The 10,073-nt window shown below is 37.9% G+C and overlaps 1 non-coding gene across 1 annotated transcript; it reads right to left on the reverse strand.

Moving 5' to 3' along the window:
• Positions 1-6,133: 6,133 nt before the first annotated feature.
• On the reverse strand, positions 6,134-6,240 carry LOC121206843 (small nucleolar RNA R71). Its single transcript, XR_005902015.1, has one exon. It is a non-coding gene; the product is annotated as a small nucleolar RNA R71 (small nucleolar RNA).
• Between the last annotated feature and the right edge of the window lie 3,833 nt (positions 6,241-10,073).

The raw sequence follows: 10,073 nt of genomic DNA on the forward strand, positions 1-10,073 counted from the left end.
AACAAATAAGAAATCTAATATGTTTACAACATAACTCAATTATATCATATTTTTAATTTTATTATTTACTCCAATTTGATCAAGTTGTCCCTCCTGCGTCATGATCACTAAATAAATCATAAATCGAGTTACGAAACACGAAATTCAAATTCGTAAAATTTCCCTGAATCTAGACTCATAAAATTTCTTATAATTTTTTTCTAGAATTTTTGGTTCAGCCAATTAGTACAGTTTATTAGTTAAAGTTTCCCCTGTTACACAGCTTAACTGATCTGACCTCTGTTCATTACGAATTGAATTTCTCTCAGTACACAATTCAAATAACCATGAAACATGTTTCATTTAAAACTAGACTCAATAAGGAATTTAGGCATATAAACTATATTTCTTAATTTGTTTTGTAAAATGTTTAATGATTTTTCAAAGTTGAAACAGGGGATTACATAGTCATCCTGAGCAAGTCTCACACAATTGTAAATATCTTAAAATGCAGAATTCCTTTGCTTGCTCTGTTTCTTTTATATGAAAATAGACTCATTAAGCTTTAATTTCTCATTCAACCTCTAATTAAATTCCTTCTATTTTTGGTGAATTTTCAAAATTACGTCACTGCTACTGTCCAAAATAGTTTTAATGCTAATTTCATTCTTTCACACATTCTTTATACTAACCTCATTTTAACTTACATATATATATACTACAAATCATTTTCATCACATTTCATACATCACAAGTGTAGGTCTATGACTACAATGTCACCACAAAACCATCCCGTTGAACAATTCGGAATAATCCTCGATACTTGATAGTTTCAGCACACAGCCCCACCATCATATCTCATTTAATTCGGCTCTCTTGTACACATGGTGAACACTTAGTACCACTCATGCGACCTAGCCGATTTATCTCGTAGCTCTCTTGTCTACATGGTATCCTTCACTTGGAATCACTCATGCGACCTAGCTACATTTATCTCTCACGTAGCTCTCTTGTCTACATGGGATACATCCCGTATCACACATGTGACCTAGCTACTATATAGTATCTCGTAGCCTTCTTGTGCACATGATGTACACTCGGCACCATACATGTGACCAAGCTACGCTCCCTCTATTTTATTCGATTTTTCTTAATGTTCAACGGGATCTCTCTCTCTCTATTATTTATTTCTATTCTTTCAATAGTCGATTTATACTTCAACATCAGCTAATTTATATATAATAGGCTAAAATATAAAAATGTAAATGAAATTAATGTATTATTTACATACAAACGTACCTCGGTGCAAAATATGGGAATTTTGCAATTTAGTCCAAAACTTTCTCCTCGTTCGAGGTCGATTCCACGCCTTTCTTGATCTATAACAACATATTTAGCTCATTTAACACTCAAACTATTTATTTTAATCCAAAAATCACATTATACAAAAATTACATTTTTGCCCCCTAACTTTTACAAAATTATGATTTTGCCCCAAGGCTCGGAAATTTAATTTCAGCTCTTATTCTTATGTTTAATGACCTACTGATCATTTTTCTCTTCTATGGCAACATCAAATTCTCACTCTATCACATAGTTATGAACAATAGGTATTTTTATCGATTACGCCGTTTTGCTCGTTTTCATTAAAAATCGCTTAGAAAAGATCATTCCCCTAACTTCAAACATTCATATTCTACCATCAAACAACAAAATACATGCCTATCATTCATGGGTAAATTTTTAAACATAAACCCTAATTTGAACTAATGGTAGAAATAAGTAAACCGAGCTACGAGGATTTCAAAAATGTGAAGAACATTAAAAATGGGGCTTGAATTTACTTACTATGAAGCTTGAAAGTTGAAGAAACCCTAGCTATGGAGGAGAGCAATTTTCGGCAGCAACTAATGAAGATGATAACCAATTTTGTGTTATTTTTCCCATTTTATTTCATTTAATATACAAATGACCAAAATGCCCTTACTACTAAACTTTCAAAAAAATTCCCTCCATGTCCAACTTTTGTCCATAACTTAAGAATGGGTCAAATTGCTATTTAAGACCTCCTAATTAATATCCCAACACAATTTTATACTAAAAACTTCTAAAACACGAGTTTTACAATTTATTCGATTTAGTCCCTATTCTCAACTTAAGCGTGAAATGCACAGAATTTCATCACGAAATTTTCATGAAATCATGAAATCATATCATAAACCCCAAAATAATTATAAAACGATTATTTCTATCTTGGATTTTTGGTCACGAAACCGCTATTCCGATTAGGCCCTAATTCGGGTTGTCACACATCTGACTATTTAACTCTCAACTGGCAATAGCTTAATCTCAAGTCTATCTTCGAGAACACTGTTGCCCCTTTCAACTGATCGAACAAATCATTAATTCTTGGTAAAGGATACTTGTTCTTTATCGTAACCTTGTTAAGCTGATGATAATCAATACAAATTTTCACGAATTCGTCTTTCTTTTTGACGAATAACACTGGTGCACCCCAGGGCAAAAAGCTCGGTCTTGAAAAACCCTTATCTATCAACTCTTGCAACTGGGACTTCAATTCTTTCAATTCGGTCGGAGCCATTTTATACAGAGCTATCGATATCGATGAAGTTCCAATACTAAATCAATAATAAATTCAACCTCTCTGATCGGTGGTAATCTAGACAACTCTTCTGGAAACACATCCGGGTATTCACAAACTACCGACACAGATTCAATCTTCAATTTAGACTCTTTCGTATTCAGTACATAGGCAGGACAAGCTTCACAACCCTTTCTCACATACCTTTGAGCAGACATCAACAAAATCACAATAGGCAACTCACCTGGCTCATTCGGTTCAATCTGAAGAATTTCATTATTTTGACATTTCAATTCAATAATCTTTCATCTACAATTCACTACAACATCATGCAGATTCAACCAATCCATTCCAAGAATTACATCGAACTCATCAAACGGTAAAAGCATTAAGTTAGCCGAAAAATAGGGACCCCGAATCACTAAAGGACAATTCTTGCAAACTTTATCAACTAAAACATATTTGCCTAAGGGGTTCGACACTTTAATCACATATTCAATAGACTCAATAGGCAAATTCTTACTAGATACCAAATTAATGAAAACATAAGAATGAGTCGATCCATGATCAATCAATGCAACTACATCAGTATCAGAGAGAGAAAATGTACCAATGATAACATCAGGGGATGATGCATCTTCGCGAGTGCGAATAGCGTAGGTTCTAGCAGGTGCTCTGACTTATGATCTCACAGTTAAATCTTTCATTACACCTCTGCTGTTGTTCCCATTTCTAGTATTTCTCGGTGGCCTCCCTCTAGTGGCAGTGTTGTTCTATCTTGCATTCTTAAAATTATCTTTCTTAGTCATTTTAGATCAATCTCGAATAAAGTGATCTTAGGAGCCACATGTAAAGTAAGCCCGATTTTCATCCTATATTCACCAGGATGTCGTCTACTACAATGTTGACATTCAGGTCTATTAGACCTAGCATTACCAACACTTGCTATTAGCGTAGTTTAGGCCTTAGAACTTGAATATTGCTTCCCACGATCTCTGTTGGGATATCCAGTTGAAATGTTCGATCAAGTATACAAATCCCTCAATTTCTTTGACAAAGATTGAAATGGCTTACTCATCGGCCTTTTTCTCAAATCTCTAGCCTCAAACTCAGCTTTTCTCTTTTCTTTGCTCAACTATTCGGCTTTGCAAGCTCGGTCGACTAGCATAACAAATTCTTTCAACTCTAAAATCCCCACTAGCAATCTAATATCCTCATTCAACCCATCTTCGAATCTCTTGCACATGATGGCCTTGATGGAAACACATTTTCGAGCATACTTACTGAGCCTAACAAACTCTCGCTCATATTCAGTAACAGACATACGGCCTTGTTTCAGCTCTAAAAACTCTTTGTGTTTCTGATCAATGAATTGCTGACTAATATATTTCTTTCTGAACTCATCTTGAAAGAATTCCCAAGTAACTCTTTCTCTTGGTATTACGGATACAAGAGTATTCCACCACTGATACGACGAGTCCCTCAAAAGTGCTATATGATAAACCGTAATTTATATATATTTTTATCCCATGCTTAGCACATTTATAGATGGTTTCTCTTTAGATTTGGTGAATTCAATGCTCCTAATTCTTTAATTTCATGTTTTATACTTAGGTGAGCATAGGAGAGTAAAAAGAGTGAGAAACGGGCCAAAAACAGAGAAAATGGACCCACATGGGAAATCAACACGGCCTAGACTTCCTCACATGGGTAAGCCACACGGCCGTGTCCATTTGGAAGGATCGAAGCACGACTTACACGGGTAGACTACACGCCCGTGCCTATTTAACAGCCTTGACCATGGGCTAGAGCAATCGCACACGGGCGTGTCCCTGTCATGCCCAAGTATAGTCCTATTAGGAAAAGGCCACTTTTGAGGGCTCTTAGGCATTCTAAAGCCTATTTAAACACCTGAGGAGGCACTTAGAACACACATACGGAGTAGGAAGCAATGAATTACTAGAATAAAGTAGATTGATCCATCTCAAAAGCTGGATTATTCATCAAGACTAAAGATCTCCCTTCAATTTTCATTGAGGAGTTTTGGGCTTTCTTTATGTTTTGTATTCATTATTCTTCTGAGATGTTTTCTTTTGTAATTATGAGCTAAACCCCCTAAATACCAAAGGGGAATAAAACCTAAGACGGGTCTTATTATTATCTGAATTGTATGATAAATATTTGACTTGTTCTTAATTATGTGTTCTCAATTCTTGTCTTAATATTCCAGGATATTGATTCAAGTTAATGTGCTTATTCAAAGGAGCAAAAGTCCGTGTCTAAGAGTAAATTTGTCATAATTAAGCGGAGTTGATTGCACGCCTAGAGATATGGTAACAAGATTTTGCCGGATTAGGGTGAAACCTAATAAGGGGATCCATAGATTGAGTTAATGCAACACTAGGGCATTAATTAGAAAGAGATTTCAATTAATCAACCTAGGGTTGGACGTTATTAGTCTCGAGAGAGATAATAATATAACTTAGGGATTTCTACAGATCAAGTCAAATGAATAAATCGTCTGATTCAGAGTCAAATAACAAGTGAAGTCTAGGTGGATTTTTCCTTTGGTATTGTCTTAATCAATCGAGTTTTCCCAAAAGCTTTTCCCTAATTTTCTCTCTGTGCACTCTTAGTTTAGTTAATTAGTTTAGACAAACAAATCCCTGAATTTTTAGGCTAAATAATAAAAAGAAAGTAATTACTAGTACTCTTGGTTCCTTTAGGTTCGAAATCTGGCCTTCCTAAAGCTATACTACTGTTTGATAAGTACACTTGCCTTCATCGTGATAATAGTTAGTTTCAAGAACGATTAATTATAAATTTTCAAAACCTATCACGAATATCACGTTCCAAGTTTTTGGCACAGTTGCCGGGGAACTAATATATTAGGAACACTCGATTTTTATTACTTTAGCCATTTTACTTTATTTGCAATTTAAATTTTTATTTTCTTTTCTAATTTTTCTTTTATTTGCTCCTGGCAAGTTTTTATAGTGTATGACTAGAAGAAACCCGTCGGGACCATTACTGTTTGATAGTGAGATCGATCGCACAATTCGCAGAAACCGAAGAGAAATAAGGCGAAGCTTAAGATACACAGAGGAAGAGCAAGAGGCCGAAAACAAGGAAAATTCGCTACCTCCTGCGATTGCCACTGATCCAGTAAATCAGAATCCTGCTCCGCGTACTATGTATGATTATGCTAAACCTTCTTTAACAGGAGCTGAATCGAGCATAGTTAGGCCTACTGTTGCTGCAAATAATTTTGAACTGAAACCTAACACCATTCAAGTGATTCAACATTTTGTTCAGTTTGATGGTTTGCAGGACGAGGACCCAAACGTTCATTTGGCGAATTTCTTAATGTTTTGCGACACTTTTAAAATCAATGGCATTTCTAAAGATGCCATTCGCCTTCTGTTATTCTCTTTTTCATTGAGGAACAAAGCTAAACAGTGGTTGAACTCGTTACCATGAGGGTCAATCACTACTTGGGAACAAATGACCGAAAAATTTTTATTAAAATATTTTTCGCCGGCTAAAACAGCCAAATTACGTAATGATTTCTCCTCTTTTGTGCTGATGGATTTAGAAACACTCTATGAAGCTTGGGAGAGATACAAGGACCTTTTGAGAAGGTGCCCTCACCATGGGTTACCACTCTAGCTACAGGTTCAAATGTTTCACAATGGCCTGAATCCTTCGACTAGACAGATGATTGACGCAGCTGTTGGAGGAACTATCAATAATAAGACACCTAAGGATGCTTATGAATTTATAGAAGAGATGTCACTGAATAATTATCAGTGGCAAGTTATGAGGACAAAACCAACAAAAATATCCGGCATTTTTAACGTCAATTCGGCCACCATGCTCTCTAATCAGGTAGAACTTTTGAATAGAAAAATTGACGGTTTTCTTGGTTCTTCACAGGTTCACCCAGTAATGCAGTGCGAAGCAAGTGGAGGTGGATCAAGCAATTCAGAATACCCGCCCTATGGCCACAATATAGACAATGAGTAGTTAAATTACATGGGTAACAATTCTCAATCTCAAAATAATCCTTACAGTAACACCTACAATGCAGGTTGGAGGAACCACCCAATTTTTTCATGGGGAGGCCAAGGAAATCAGAGACCACCACCACCTCCAGGCTTCCAACAACCACCCTACCAATAAGAGAAAAAGTTGAACCTTGAGGAGATGCTAACAAAATTCATCTCGGTGTCAGAAACTCATTTTCAGCATACTGAGACAGCACTTAAGAATCAACATGCGTCGATCCAAGGGCTCAAAACTTAAATAGGACAGCTCGCCAAATTAATATCTGAATGACCACAAGGTAGCCTACCGAGTAACACTAAATCTAACCCAAGGGAGCAGCTCAATGCAATTACCATTCAAGATAAGGAAGGGTTAGTTGCACCTGAACCAGAACCAAGGCAAGAAACTGTGGTAAGTAAAGGTAAAGGTGAGGTGGACCACAATGACCAAAAACAAGTAAGTAAAGAGTATAAACCACGTGTACCATACCCAAATGCGACAAGGAAAGACCACTCAGACGAACAATTCAGTAAATTCCTTAAACTTTTAAAAAAATTACATATTAACTTACCGTTTATTGAAACTCTTTCGCAGATGCCAAACGCAGTCAAATTCTTAAAGGAGCTTTTAACAAATAAACGGAAGTTGGATGAGGCGTCGCATGTGGAACTAAATGCGGTTTGCTCAGCCATACTACAGAATAAGCTGGCCAACAAATTAAAAGATCCAGGGAGTTTTACGATTCCTTGTTTAATTGGCACTTAGATGTTAATAATGCTTTGGCTGATTTAGGGGCTAGTATCAATGTCATGCCTTATAAAATGTTTAAACAACTAGGTCTTGGGCAACCCAAACAAACTAGGATGAGTATTCAATTAGCTGATAAAATAATCAGATTTCCTAGGGGTATTATTGAAGATGTACTCGTTAAAATTGACAAATTTATATTTCTAGTTGATTTTGTTGTTCTAGACATAGAGGAGGATAGTAATATTCCTTTAATTTTAGGGAGGCCCTTTTTAGCAACTACTAGAACAATAATTGATATTAGCACAGGTGAACTCACTTCGTGTGGGAGACGAAACAATCACCCTTCAAGCTCGTAATTCAAGTAACACATCAAAAATTGAAGGTGGTAGTATGAATCATACTATTAAAACTGATCATGTGGTGCAACCTTCTTGGCAGGAAACACGTTCAAAGAAAACACCGAGCCATGTTCGAGTAACGATAAAAGACCTATCTATGAAGAACAAAGGCTACAACTCAAGGAATTAGATGAATGGAGGACACATAAATCGAGGACACATGATAAACCAAAACCACGCCATGTCGAGCTCAATATCTCACCAAATCAACTTAAGGTTGGAGACAAAGTACTATTAGATGCAGCAAACCCTCGTATTGCCACTTCTGAACCTAACGGAGCAATCCCTCTTACGGTACTCAACATTTTCCCATATGGTACAGTTGATTTAATTCATCCCAAATTCGGCACTTTTAAGGTAAACGGTACTTGTCTTAAACATTATTTTGATAAAATTGATAGCACCATGACCATGCAACAAAAAGGTAAGTCGAGCTTAGACTATAAATAAGCGCTTCTCGGGAGGCAACCTGAGCACTAACGACGTTAAATTCTTTAAAATTTTAGTTTTTAACATCTAATCACTAACTGAGTCATTGAAACACAAGTTTTCCCACCCATACGGCCAGGCACACGGGTGTGCCTTAGGCTGTGCTCACACTACAGGAGGCGACACGGCCGTGCGATATGGCCGGGTGAGAATAGGGTAAAATTTTTCCCCAACACGGGATGTAATAAGAGGCCACAGCTGTGCGACATGGCCATGGGTGGTACTGTCAAAACAACACGGGCGACCGACATGCCCGTATCTTAGAACCATGGTTGAAATTGAGAAATAAACACGGGCGTACAACACGCCTGTGCCAATTACCCGTGGTCGACACTGTCAAAATAACACAGGCGTTCCTTCTTAAACTCAGGCGTGGGAGAAGCGAACAAAGTAAAACACGGCCATTCGACACGGCTGTGTGCACCCACACGCCCAAGGAACACGGGCGTGGGCCGAATGTTAAACATGAACAAATTTAAAAATCGCGAAACACACGGGAAAAAAATTGGGCACATGCCAAAATCTATATAAACCCCTCACTATTCATCACCTCCTTCCAAAAAATCCCTAACCCAAGCCGCTGCAACTTCACACGCCCTACCTGCCATGCCCGTGCACCGACCCAAAGCTCCTTCCTCTTGCGTTTGTTCATTTATTCTCTCTATTCTCTTCATCCTTTTACTTATTTCATGATATTTTGTTTTATTTTGAGTAAATAATCATAGTTGTAATGATAGAATACTTATGCTCTTTGTTAAGAAATTGTCATCTTAGTTAATACATTTTGCTACATTCATCCATTTTTCTTGTTTCCATAGATTTCATGCTTACCCACACCATATTTCATACTTATCAAACTCACATGCATTCATTCACTAGATATTTCCATTAGCATTACTCTCGCAGCCCTATTCATAATAATGACTTGATATATCTGCTTTGGTTGTTTTAGTATATTTTTCTTCTAGTACGTGAGCCCCATGAAATATTCTTATTCAATTTTAACACGTTTACATTCTTAGGGAGTATTTAACTTCGAATTTTCATTGTCCCCTCCTCAAAGAAGAGGAAAGGACCACTGTCATCCTCAGGTCCTACCGCGGAGATTAGGCACCCGTTCCATCAATTTCCCTTGGCACCCCAGGAGGAACTATTTCAGATATTACGGGCCCGACCCCTAGGAGTGGGCCGCTGCATTGACTGGGCCACACTTGAACAAATTCAAATGGCTGACGCGGTCTGAGCCCTCCTGATGACTGACCTGTGGGGTCTTTTCTTTGAGATTATCGAGCCGGTGTACCTCGAGCTCACAATGAAACTCTGCTCGACCTTCCATCTTCAAGTAGTCATGACAAACTTCGACTATCCTGGAACGATCTAGTTCCGCTTTGGTGGTCTAATGCACCAGTTGAGCGTACCGAAGTTTGGAATTGCACTAGGGTTGTACACGGAGGAGTTCATGGATGAAAATGAACTCGACACCCTCTATCGCCACATCTACTACTCTCTCTCAAAGTGCTGGAAAGACCTTATCCCTGCCTCAGTCACTTATGATCCTAGCAACTCTAAGGCATCAGCCCTCGGCCCATCCCTGCGATACCTACACGCCATCTTGGCCCACACTCTAACAGGACGGTGAGAGAGCACCGGCGTCGTCAACACTCATGACACCTATTTCTTGTGGAGCATGGCAAACGGCACGTCTTCGACCTTACCTATTTCATTGCCCTCACCAGACGAAGCGGCATAGAAGAGGAGTCATCTCTATCGGGCCCTATGTGACTCGATTGGCTCGGCACTTTGGGCTC

Source organism: Gossypium hirsutum, chromosome A09 (assembly GCF_007990345.1).
Source record: "Gossypium hirsutum isolate 1008001.06 chromosome A09, Gossypium_hirsutum_v2.1, whole genome shotgun sequence".
Lineage (NCBI taxonomy): Eukaryota > Viridiplantae > Streptophyta > Magnoliopsida > Malvales > Malvaceae > Gossypium > Gossypium hirsutum.